Source organism: Arachis ipaensis, chromosome B1, assembly GCF_059453495.1.
Source record: "Arachis ipaensis isolate K30076 ecotype BB chromosome B1, ASM5945349v1, whole genome shotgun sequence".
Lineage (NCBI taxonomy): Eukaryota > Viridiplantae > Streptophyta > Magnoliopsida > Fabales > Fabaceae > Arachis > Arachis ipaensis.
Window position 1 is genome coordinate 103,054,101 of NC_142436.1, and position 13,610 is coordinate 103,067,710.

The 13,610-nt window shown below is 37.4% G+C and overlaps 1 non-coding gene across 1 annotated transcript; it reads right to left on the minus strand.

Moving 5' to 3' along the window:
• Positions 1 to 5,796: 5,796 nt before the first annotated feature.
• LOC148577709 (small nucleolar RNA R71) lies at positions 5,797 to 5,904 on the minus strand. Its single transcript, XR_015902884.1, has one exon. It is a non-coding gene; the product is annotated as a small nucleolar RNA R71 (small nucleolar RNA).
• Between the last annotated feature and the right edge of the window lie 7,706 nt (positions 5,905 to 13,610).

Consider the following 13,610-nt stretch of genomic DNA (forward strand, 5'->3'; position numbering starts at 1 on the left):
TCAGCGATGCGGTCACGTGGATCAATTTTTGCCATTAGCGCGCCTCCAGCCACGCTTTCGCGTGACTCTCTATTCAATTCTTTTCTCCCCAACGCACTAGTGACGCGGACGCGTCAGCGACGCTGCCGCGTCGCGTGCGTGCTTTTTTTTTATCTGAAAAAAATGTAGAATGCAGTGTTAATATGAATGTGATGCAAAACTCCAGGTTCAATATAATAAAATAAAATAAAACTCAAAAACAAATAAAACTAAATAAAAATAAAAAAGGAACGATCATACCATGGTGGGTTGTCTCCCACCTAGCACTTTTAGTTAAAGTCCTTAAGTTGGACATTTGATGAGCTTCCTGTTATGGTGGCTTATGCTTGAACTCATCCAGGAATCTCCACCAATGTTTGTAATTCCAATGGCCTCCGGGATCCCAAATTAGGCACAGAAAGCTTTCAAGTAAGTTAAAGCAAGTGACAAGGCCCCAAGAGTGTTGATTTCTAGACTGGATTCCGGGGTCCCAAATCTTGCTTTTGCAACTGTTTTCTTGTTGATCATCATGATTCCATCCGGGTAGCAAGCAATCTGAATTCTCACTAAAGTGGCCAAACAACTTCCTAGACCCATTCAGCTGAGCTTTACACCAACCTTTGCGTTTAAACTTAAAGCTTCCAACCATGATGAACTTTGCAGGACAATTCTTACCACTGACCATCTTTCTCTTACTCTTTATGCCATAAAGAGCTCTAAGTTGACCATCCGTCTCCAGTAGCCCATATTCAAGTGGAATTAGAAAGCTAAGGGATATGAATTTTACCCACTTGAATTTTGTGAAGGATGATGGCAACTTAGGGGGATGGGTCTCCAATAACTTTGGCAAGGTGATTTCAAGCTCCACTCCCTTGTGCTCTTTGACAACTTCCACCTCTTTGCAAGCTTCTTCAATTTTAACCTCTTCCTCTTGGTAGCTTTCTTCCAGTTCAATCTTTTCTTCACTGCTCACCAAGGGCATGGAAGGAGGCTCTGTGACTGGACTTCCCAATGGAGGTACAACATCTCTTAAGTCTGCAACCACTTCTTCCTTTTTAATAATTGCTACTTTGTCCAGTTGTTTAAGTATAAAATCGTACTCATCCTCGATGGTTTTCTTTCCATGAGAACTCCTTTAACCGACTCTTTCATCTTCAAGGGTCTCTACTACCTTCACCTTTAGGGCCTCCTCTAGCTCCTTATGAAGTATAGATTCGCGAAGATGATCCATTCTCTCTTTTTCCATGTCAATAGCATCATTGAGATCATGTTGCTCTTGGATTGATGGATGTAGGTACTCTTCCATGGATGGTGGTGATGGGATAGAGAGATCATTCTGTGGTTGACAAGGAAGTGCACTAGAGCTTGAGGGTTGATTATTGAAGGTATTTGGTGGTCTGATTTGGGCGAAGAGAGCTTGTATAGTAGAGTTTAGATCGGCAAGTGCTTTCTCCATGGAGGTTTGGGGTGGTTCTATGTATGGCTCATTCGGTTCATAGGGTGGTTGGTATGGTGGATGTGGGTTAGGGTCATATGGAGGTGAATGGCGGAAAGGGGCTTGTGAGTATAGTGGTCCAAAGTCATGTTGAGGAGAGGATTCATAGGCATATGGTGGTGGTTGTTGATAGTCTATTGGAGGTGGTTGTTGTCATGAGGGTTGATCAAATTCTTGTGGCTCCTTGATGAGCGGATAATTTATACGCTTTTTGGCATTGTTTTTAGTATGTTTTTAGTAGGATCTAGTTACTTTTAGGGATGTTTTTATTAGTTTTTATGTTAAATTCACATTTCTGGACTTTACTATGAGTTTGTGTGTTTTTCTGTGATTTCAGGTATTTTCTGGCTGAAATTGAGGGACTTGAGCAAAAATCAGATTCAGAGGTTGAAGAAGAACTGTTGATGCTGTTGGATTCTGACCTCCCTGCACTCAAAGTGGATTTTCTGGAGCTACAAAACTCAAAATGGCGCGCTTTCAATTGTGTTAGAAATTACACATCCAGGGCTTTCTAGCAATATATAATAGTCCATACTTTGGCCGAGTTTATATGACACAAAAGGGCGTTGAACGCTAGTTCTACGCTGCAGTCTGAGGTTAAACGCCAGAAACACGTCACGAACCAGAGTTGAACGCCAAAAATACGTTACAACTTGGCGTTCAACTCCAGAAGAAGCCTCTGCACGTGTAAACTTCAAGCTCAGCCCAAGCACACAGTAAGTGGGCCCCGGAAGTGGCTTTATGCATCAATTACTTATTTCTGTAAACCCTAGTAACTAGTTTAGTATAAATAGAACTTTTTACTAGTCTTTTAGACATCTTATGATTTTTAGTTCATCTTAGGATCATATTGATCACGTTTGGGGGCTGGTCTCTCGGCCATGCCTGAACCTTCATCTTTTATGTATTTTTCAACTGTAGAGTTTCTACACTCCATAGATTAAGGTGTGGAGCTCTGATGTTCCTCATGATTTAATGCAAAGTACTACTATTTCTTTATTCAATTCAACTTATTCCGCTTCTAAGATATTCATTCGCACTTCAATATGAATGTGATGAACGTGACAATCATCATCATTCCCTTACGAACGCGTGCCTGACAACCACTTCCGTTCCACCTTAGATTGAATGAATATCTCTTGGATCTCTTAATCAGAATCTTCGTGGTATAAGCTAGATTGATGGCGGCATTCATGAGAGTCCGAAAAGTCTAAACCTTATCTGTGGTATTCCGAGTAGGATTCAGGGATTGAGTGACTGTGACGAACTTCAAACTCACGAGTGCTGGGCGTAGTGACAGACGCAAAAAGAGGGTGAATCCTATTCCAGTATGATCGAGAACCTCAGATGATTAGCCGTGCTGTGACAGAGCATTTGGATCTTTTTCACAAGAGGATGGGATGTAGCCATTGACAACGGTGATGCCCTTACATAAAGCTTGCCATAGAAAGGAGTAGGACTGATTGGATGAAGACAGCAGGAAACCAGAAGTTTAGAAGAACGAAAGCACCTCTATACGCTTATCTGAAATTCTCACCAATGAATTACATAAGTATTTCTATATTTATCTTCCATTTATTTATTATTATTATTCGAAAACTCCATAACCATTTGATATCCGCCTGAATGAGATTTACAAGATGTCCAAAGCTTGCTTCATACCAACAATTTCCGTGGAATCGACCCTTACTCACGTAAGGTTTATTACTTGGACGACCCAGTGCACTTGCTGGTTAGTTGTGCGAAGTTGTGAAGATATGTTTGGACCATGGTATTGTGCACCAGTTTGTTGGCGCCATTACCAGGGAGAGAAAGAACAACAAATTTTACAACTTCAGAGTAACAATTTCGCATACCAAGTTTTTGGCGCCGTTGCCGGGGATTGTTTGAGTTTGGACAACTGACGGTTCATCTTGTTGCTCTGATTGGGTAACTTTCTTTTCGTTTTCTTTTCAAAAAAAAATTTTTTTTATTTATGTTCTTCAGAATTTTTAAGAATGAATCCTAGTGTTTCATGAAGCATGTTGAAGCCTGGCTGGCTGTAAAGCCATGTCTAAATTCTTTTAGACTGAGGCTTCCAAACCACCATCACAAGAGCAAGCTAGCTGTTGCTGATCCTCCTGCTGCTGTATGCCTGATGTGTATTCTAAAAGCTTGGCTGGCCATTGGCCATGTCTAGTATTTTGGACCGGAGCTTTCATTGAAAGCTTGGCTGGCTAGTGAGCCATGTCTAATTCCTGGACTGGAACTTTAGACTAAGAATGCAAGATTCCTGGAATTCATATTAAAAATTTTGGAATTCTTATTTTTCTTTTTCAAATTAATTTTCGAAAAATACAAAAAAATTTAGAAAATCATAAAAATAAAAAATATTTCATGTTTCTTGTTTGAGTCTTGAGTCAAATTGTAAGTTTGGTGTCAATTGCATATTCATTTTACATTTTTCGAAAATTCATGCATTCATGCATTGCATTCATCATGATCTTCAAGTTGTTCTTGATAAACCTTCTTGATTGATCTTCATATTATATTGTTTTGTGTCTTTTCTTGTTTTTCATATGCATTCTTGCATTCATAGTGTCTATACATGAAAAATTTCAAAGTTTGGTGTCTTGCATGTTTTCTTTTCTTGAAAATTTTTCAAAAAAAAAAAAAATAAGTCTTGATGTTCATCTTGATCTTCAAAGTGTTCTTGATGTTCATCTTGACATTCATAGTGTTCTTGCATGCATTCATTGTTTTGATCTAAAAATTCTCATGCATTGAGTCTTTTTCATATTTTTCTCTTTCATCATTAAAAATTCAAAAATAAAAAAAAATATCTTTCCCTTTTTCACTAATAAATTTTCGAAAATTTGAGTTGACTTTTTCAAAACTTTTTAAAATTTAGTTGTTTCTTATGAGTCAAATCAAATTTTCAATTTAAAAATCTTATCTTTTCAAAATCTTTTTCAAAAATCAAATCTTTTTTATTTTTCTCATTTATTTTCAAAAATTTTAAAAATATTTTTCAAAAATTATCTCATAATTTTCGAAAATATCATCAAAAATTAATGTTTCGATTCAAAAATTTCAACTTTTGTTACTTGCTTGTTAAGAAAGATTCAAACTTTAAGTTCTAGAATCATATCTTGTGATTACTTGTGAATCAAGTCATTAATTTTGATTTTTAAAAATCAAATCTTTTTCAAAAACTTTGATTTCAAAATCTTTTTCTAACTTCTTATCTTTTCAAATTTAATTTTCAAATCTTATCTTTTTATTTCAATCATATCTTTTCTAACTTCTTATCTTCTTATCTTTTCAAAATTGAATTTCAAATCTTTCTCAACTAACTAATTGACTTTTTATTTGTTTCTTATCTTTTTCAAAACTACCTAACTAACTATCCCTCTCTAATTTTCGAAAATACCTCCCTCTTTTTCAAAAAATTCTTTTTAATTAATTAATTGTTTAAATTTCAATTTTAATTTTAATTCTCCTTTAATTCTCGAAAATCATTAACTCCTTTTCAAAAATTATTTTCGAAAATTCTCTTCTCTCTCTCATCCTCTTCTATTTATTTATTCATCTACTGACACTTCATCTCACCCAAATTCGAACCACCTCTTTCTTCTGTGTTCGAATATTCTCTTCTTCCCTTCTTTACATTACATTCTTTTCTTCTTCTACTCACACAGGGGAACCTCTATACCTGGGTAAAAAGGATCCCTATTATTATTATTTTTCTGTTCCCTCTTTTTCATATGAGCAGGAGCAAGGACAAGAACATTCTTGTTGAAGCAGACCCTGAACCTGAAAGGACTCTGAAGAGGAAACTAAGAGAAGCTAAAATACAACAATCCAGAGATAACCTTACAGAAATTTTCGAACAAGAAGAGGAGATGGCAGCCAAAAATAATAATAATAATGCAAGGAGGATGCTTGGTGACTTTACTGCACCTAATTCCAATTTACATGGAAGAAGCATCTCCATCCCTACCATTGGAGCAAACAATTTTAAGCTAAAACCTCAATTAGTTTCTCTGATGTAACAAAACTACAAGTTTCATGGACTTCCATCTGAAGATATTTTTCAGTTCTTAACTGAATTCTTGCAGATCTGTGATACTGTTAAGACTAATAGAGTAGATCATAAAGTCTACAGGCTTATGCTTTTCCCTTTTGCTGTAAGAGACAGAGCTAGAGTGTGGTTGGACTCTCAACCCAAAGATAGCCTGAACTCTTGGGATAAGCTGGTCACGGCTTTCTTAGCCAAGTTCTTTCCTCCTCAAAAGCTTAGTAAGCTTAGAGTGGATGTTCAAACCTTCAGACAGAAAGAAGGTGAATCCCTCTATGAAGCTTGCGAGAGATACAAGGAACTGACCAAAAAGTGTCCTTCTGACATGCTTTCAGAATGGACCATCCTGGATATATTCTATGATGGTCTGTTTGAATTAGCTAAGATGTCATTGGATACTTCTGCAGGTGGATCCATTCACCTAACGAAAACGCTTGCAGAAGCTCAAGAACTCATTAACATGGTTGCTAACAACCAGTTTATGTACACTTCTGAGAGGAATCCTGTAAGTAATGGGACGCCTCAGAAGAAGGGAGTTCTTGAAATTGATACTCTGAATACCATATTGGCTCAGAATAAAATATTGACTCAGCAAGTCAATATGATTTCTCAGAGTCTGAATGGAATGCAAGCTGCATCCAACAGTACTCAAGAGGCATCTTCTGAAGAAGAAGCTTATGATCCTGAAAACCCTGCAATAGCAGAGGTGAATTACATGGGTGAACCATATGGAAACACCTATAATCCCTCATGGAGAAATCACCCAAATCTCTCATGGAAGGATCAACAAAAGCCTCAACAAGGCTTTAATAATGGTGGAAGAAACAGGTTTAGCAATAGTAAGCCTTTTCCATCATCCACTCAGCAAAAGACAGAGAACTCTGAACAAAATACCTCTAATTTAGCAAACTTAGTCTCTGATCTATTTAAGGCCACTATGAGTTTTATGAATGAAACAAGGTTCTCCATTAGAAATTTGGAGGCACAAGTGGGACAGCTGAGTAAAAGAATCACTGAAACCCCTCCTAGTACTCTCCCAAGCAATACAGAAGAAAATCCAAAAGGAGAGTGCAAGGCCATTGACATTGTCAACACGGCCAAACCTAGAGAGGAAGGGGAGGACGTGAATCCCAAGGAGGAAGACCTCCTGGGACGTCCAATGATCAATAAGAAGTATCCCTTTGAGGAACCAAAGGACTCTGAGGCTCATCTAGAGACCATAGAGATTCCATTGAACCTCCTTACGCCCTTCATGAGCTCTGATGAGTATTCTTCTTCTGAAGAGAATGAAGATGTTACTGAAGAGCAAGTTGCCAAGTTCCTTGGTGCAATCATGAAGCTGAATGCCAATCTATTTGGTGATGAGACGTGGGGAGATGAACCTCCCCTGTTCACCAATGAACTAAATGCATTGGATCAACTGAGATTGCCTCAGAAGAAACAGGATTCTGGAAAGTTCCTGATACCTTGTACCATAGGTACCATGACCTTTGAGAAGGCTCTATGTGACCTTGGGTTAGGAATAAATCTCATGCCACTCTCTGTAATGGAGAAACTGGGAATCTTTGAGGTACAAGCTGCTAAAATCTCATTAGAGATGGCAGACAATTCCAGAAAACAGGCTTATGGACAAGTAGAGGACATATTAGTAAAGGTTGAAGGTCTTTACATCCATGCTGATTTCATAATCCTAGATACTGGGAAGGATGAGGATGAATCCATCATCCTTGGAAGACCATTCCTAGCCACAGCAAGAGCTGTGATTGATGTTGACAGAGGTGAACTAGTCCTTCAATTGAATGAGGACTCCCTTGTGTTCAAAACTCAAGGTCATCCTTCTGTGAACATAGAAAAGAGGCACAGTAAGCTTCTCTCAAAACAGAGTCAACCAGAGCCCCCACAGTCAAGCTCTAAGTTTGGTGTTGGGAGGCCACAACCAAACTCTAAGTTTGGTGTTGTACTCCCATATCCAAACTCTAAGTTTGGTGCTGGGAAGTCTCAACAATGCTCTGAACATCTGTGAGGCTCCATGAGAGCCCACTGTCAAGCTATTGACATTAAAGAAGCGGTTGTTGGGAGGCAACCTAATTTTTATTTATCTAATTTTAATTTATTTTTATTGTTATTTCATGTTTTTTTAGGTTCATGATCATGTGGAGTCACAAAATAAATCAAAAAATCAAAAACGGAATAAAAAATGCCAGTAAGGAGCATCTGGCTGGCGTTCAACGCCAGAACAGAGCATAGAGCTGGCCCTGAACGCCAGAAACAAGCATAGAACTGGCGTTCAACGCTAGAAACATGCTGCATTTAGGCGTTGAACGCCCAGAACAAGCATCAGTTCGGCGTTTAAATGCCAGAATTGCATGCAAAGGCATTTTACATGCCTAATTGGTGCAGGGATGTAAATCCTTGACACCTCAAGATCTGTGGACCTCACAGGATCATCTCAGGATCTGTGGACCCCACAGGATCCCCACCTTCCCTCTTCATAATCCTAGATTCTTCCACACCTTCTTCTTCATCTATTCTTTCTTCTTTTGCTCGAGGGCGAGCAACATTGTAAGTTTGGTGTGGTAAAAGCATAGCTTTTTTTTTTGTTTTTCCATAACCATTGATGGCACCTAAGGCCAGAGAAACCTCTATAAAGAGGAAAGGGAAGACAAAAGCTTCCATCTCCGAGTCATAGGAGATGGAGAGATTCATCTCAAGGGTCTATAGCTCAGTGGTAGAACATTTGACTGCAAATCAAAAGATCCCTGAGATACCTTAGGGGATACATTTTCCCCCACACAATTATTGGGAGCAACAAAGATAAAGAAGAGACATAGAAGAGCTCAAGGACATCATTGGTTCCTCAAGAAGAAAACGCCACCATCACTAAGATAGACTCATTCCTTGTTCTTAAATTTACTGTTTTTCGATTTTTGAGCTTTATGTTTAATTATGTTCGTGTCTTATTACATGATCATTAGTATTTAAGTGTCTATGCCTTAAAGTAGTGATTATGAATCCATCACCTCTCTTAAATAAAAAAATGTTTTAATTCAAAAGAACAAGAAGTACATGAGTTTTGAATTTATCCTTGAACTTAGTTTAATTATATTGATGTGGTGACAATACTTTTTGTTTTCTGAATGAATGCTTGAACAGTGCATATGTCTTTTGAAGTTGTTGTTTAAGAATGTTAAATATGTTGGCTCTTGAAAGAATGATGACAAGGAGACATGTTATTTGATAATCTAAAAAATCATAAAAATGATTCTTGAAGCAAGAAAAAGCAGTGAATACAAAAGCTTGCAGAAAAAAAAAAAGAAAAAAATAGCGAAAAAAAATAGAAAAAAAAAGAGAAAAAGCAAGTAGAAAAAGCCAAAAGCTCTTAAAACCAAAAGGCAAGAGCAAAAAACCAATAACCCTTAAAAACAAAAGGCAAGGGTAAATAAAAAGGATCCCAAGGCTTTGAGCATCAGTGGATAGGAGGGCCTAAAGGAATAAAATCCTGGCCTAAGCGGCTAAACCAAGCTGTCCCTAACCATGTGCTTGTGGCGTGAAGGTGTCAAGTGAAAACTTGAGACTGAGCGGTTAAAGTCAAGGTCCAAAGCAAAAGAAGAGTGTGCTTAAGAACCCTGGACACCTCTAATTGGGGACTTTAGCAAAGCTGAGTCACAATCTGAAAAGGTTCACCCAATTATGTGTCTGTGTCATTTATGTATCCGGTGGTAATACTAGAAAACAAAGTGCTTAGGGCCACGACCAAGACTCATAAAGTAGCTGTGTACAAGAATCAACATACTGAACTAGGAGAATCAATAACACTATCTGAACTCTGAGTTCCTATAGATGCCAATCATTCTGAACTTCAATGGATAAAGTGAGATGCCAAAACTATTCAAGAGGCAAAAAGCTACAAGTCCCGCTCATCTGATTGGAGCTATGTTTCATTGATAGTTTCGAATTTATAGTATATTCTCTTCTTTTTATCCTATTTGATTTTTAGTTGCTTGGGGACAAGAAACAATTTAAGTTTGGTGTTGTGATGAACGGATAATTTATACGCTTTTTGGCATTGTTTTTAGTATGTTTTTAGTAGGATCTAGTTACTTTTAGGGATGTTTTTATTAGTTTTTATGTTAAATTCACATTTCTGGACTTTACTATGAGTTTGTGTGTTTTTCTGTGATTTCAGGTATTTTCTGGCTGAAATTGAGGGACTTGAGCAAAAATCAGATTCAGAGGTTGAAGAAGGACTGCTGATGCTGTTGGATTCTAACCTCCCTCCACTCAAAGTGGATTTTCTGGAGCTACAGAACTCAAAATGGCAAACTTCCAATTGTGTTGGAAAGTAGACATCTAGGGCTTTTCAGAAATATATAATAGTTCATACTTTGGCCGCGTTTAAATGACGCAAAAGGGCGTTGAACGCCAGTTCTACGCTGCAGTCTGGAGTTAAACGCCAAAAACACGTCACGAACCAGAGTTGAACGCCAAAAACACGTTACAACTTGGCGTTCAACTCCAGAAGAAGCCTCTGTACGTGTAAACTTCAAGCTCAGCCCAAGCACACACTAAGTGGGCCTCGGAAGTGGATTTATGCATCAATTACTTATTTCTGTAAACCCTAGTAACTAGTTTAGTATAAATAGAACTTTTTACTTGTCTTTTAGACATCTTATGATTTTTAGTTCATCTTAGTATCATATTGATCACGTTTGGGGGCTGGCCTCTCGGACATGCCTGAACCTTCATCACTTATGTATTTTTCAACAGTAGAGTTTCTACACTCCATAGATTAAGGTGTGGAGCTCTGCTGTTCCTCATGATTTAATGCAAAGTACTACTGTTTCTTTATTCAATTCAACTTATTCCGCTTCTAAGATATTCATTCGCACTTTAATATGAATGTGATGAACGTGACAATCATCATCATTCCCTTACGAACGCGTGCCTGACAACCACTTCCGTTCCACCTTAGATTTAATGAATATCTCTTGGATCTATTAATCAGAATCTTCGTGGTATAAGCTAGATTGATGGCGGCATTCATGAGAGTCCGAAAAGTCTAAACCTTGTCTGTGGTATTCCGAGTAGGATTCAGAGATTGAGTGACTGTGACGAACTTCAAACTCGCAAGTGCTGGGCGTAGTGACAGACGCAAAAGGAGGGTGAATCCTATTACAGTATGATCGAGAACCTCAGATGATTAGCCGTGCTGTGACAGAGCATTTGGATCTTTTTCACAAGAGGATGGGATGTAGCCATTGACAACGGTGATGCCCTTACATAAAGCTTGCCATGGAAAGGAGTAGGACTGATTGGATGAAGACAGCAGGAAAGCAGAAGTTCAGAAGAACGAAAGCACCTCTATACGCTTATCTGAAATTCTCACCAATGAATTACATAAGTATTTCTATCTTTATCTTCCATTTATTTATTATTATTATTCGAAAACTCCAAAACCATTTGATATCCGCCTTACTGAGATTTACAAGATGACCATAGCTTGTTTCATACCAATAATTTCCGTGGAATCGACCCTTACTCACGTAAGGTTTATTACTTGGACAACCCAGTGCACTTGCTGGTTAGTTGTACGAAGTTATGAAGATATGTTTGGACCATGGTATTGTGCACCAGTTTGTTGGCGCCATTACCAGGGAGAGAACGAACAACAAATTTTACAACCTCAGAGTAACAATTTCGCATACCACTCCTCCTATCTTTGATTCTCCCAACCTTGATGCCTGTTCTCATTATAGTTTCCATTCCTAACAACAACATTGGAATCAAACTTGAAGCGAGATGGGTGAGAATTCATAGTAGCTAATAAAAAGCAAAAATAAAAATAAATTTAAATTAAAAGGTTATCGAAATTTAAATTTTGAATTTGAAAATTAAATTTTGAAATTTGAATTTTAAATTTTTTTGAAATTTGAATTTTTGAAATTTGAAATTTGAAAATTTTTTTAAATTTGAATTTTGAAAATTTTTAAATTTGAATTTTGAAATTTGATTTTTGAAATAAGATAAGATAAAATAAAAATTTTAAAATAAAAACCAATAACCTTTTAACTTAAGAAAAGGCAAAAATAAAAACAAAAATAAAAACAAATAAACAAGCAAAAAGGGAAAATATTTACAATAACCAATAATAAGGCACACGTTTGCAATTCCCCGGCAACGGCGCCATTTTGATGAGAGAACTTTTGCGTGGTCTAGAAATTGCGGATAAATCCTCATTGCAAGTATAGTTTCTAAACCTTCAAAAGTCCTTTCATACAAACGTTTTTGTTGTCACAAGTAACAAACCTCTTTGAACTTGATAACCGAGTATTCAAACCTCGGGTCGTCTTCTCAAGGAATTGCAGGAAAGTATGTTCTTATTATTGGTTATGAGTTTTGTAAATTGGGGGGTTTTGAAGCTTGGGCAATGAGCACAGATATATTTAAATGACAAATAAAATAAATAAATAACTGTAAAATAAACTTTTGGCAAGGTATGAGAAATTGGAAGTCCAGTCTAGTTATCCTTATCAATGATGATGAAAACTGAATCTTAATTCCACTTAGTTAACCTTTGCTATAACAAGGGAAGGTCAAGCGACTAATTAGCTAGATCTTTGAATCCTAGTTAATTCCTAAGAAAAGATTGGGATTATTGAAGATCAATTCAATTAGCAAGGATAACAATTATCAATTATGCTATTGAGTTGGATAAGTCCTGAGTTACTGATTTCTTAACCAAGACCAAAAGGGAAAATATCTAAATTAAATTAAAAGCATTCATATAAATAAAGCAAAGCAAAATTAAGTCTGAAAATACCTCAAATTGCATTCACAAAAGAACTTAAATCTGACATACAAATTAAATTGGAGAAATAAATAAAAAGAACATTGAACCTGGGATTGAGAGTCACTCCTAAAACTAAGAGAAGTCCTAAATCCTAATCCTAAGAGAGAGGAGAGAACCTCTCTCTCTAAAAAACTACATCTACTCCTAAAATTGTGAATATGAAAACCTGTTCATGAATGGATGCATTCTCCCACTTTATAGCCTCTAATCTGTGTTTTCTGGGTCGCAAACTGGGTCGAAAACAGCCCAGAATTCGCTGGTCTCGAATTTAACCACGCTGGAATTCCGTAACTGCGACGCGGCCGCATGGAGCACGCGGTCGCGTCACCTAGCATCAGAAAAACTATAGCATATTATATATCAAATCGAAGCCCCAGACGTTAGCTTTCCAACGCAACTAGAACCGCGTCGTTTGGACCTCTGTAGCTTAAGTTTTGACTGTTTGAATGCGAAGAGGTCAGGCTGACAGCTTTGCAGTTTCTTCAACTTCTTGTATTCCTTCCACTTTTGCATGCTTCCTTTCCATCCTCTAAACTATTTCTGCCCTGTAATCTCTGAAATCACTTAACACACATATCAAGACATCTAGTGGTAATAAGAGAGGATTAATATTAGCAATTATAAGATCAAAGAAGCATGTTTCCAATCATAGCACAAATTCTGGGAAGGAATTGTAAAACACGCAAATAGTATGAATAAGTGGGTAAAGAGTTGATAAAAACCACTCAATTAAGCACAAGATAAACCATAAAATAGTGGTTTATCATAGGGTTTATCTTGTGTTGCATTTAGAGCATTTTGATAACCTTTCCTCACATTTATCCAATGAAATAGCCTGGTTTTGTGATTGTCTCCATACTTGTGCTTAGATGTGAAAATATGCTTTTTAGACCTTTAATTTGATAATTTTGATTTGCCTTTGATTCCACTAGATGCCTTGATGTGTTTGCTAGTGATTTCAGGTTGAAAAGGGCTAGGAAGAGATCAAAGGAGTGAAAGGAAAGCATACAAAATGGAGAAATCATGAAAAGCCAAAAGTTTGGAAAACCCCAAGGGCACGCACGCGCACTATGCGCTTACGCGCAGATCGCGAAATTCTCTAGGGGCGCACGTGCCTGGCGATTTTGGAGGGTTTCCAGCCCCATTTGGAGCTGAGTTTTTGGCGGGAAAGAGACTAAAAAGACCAA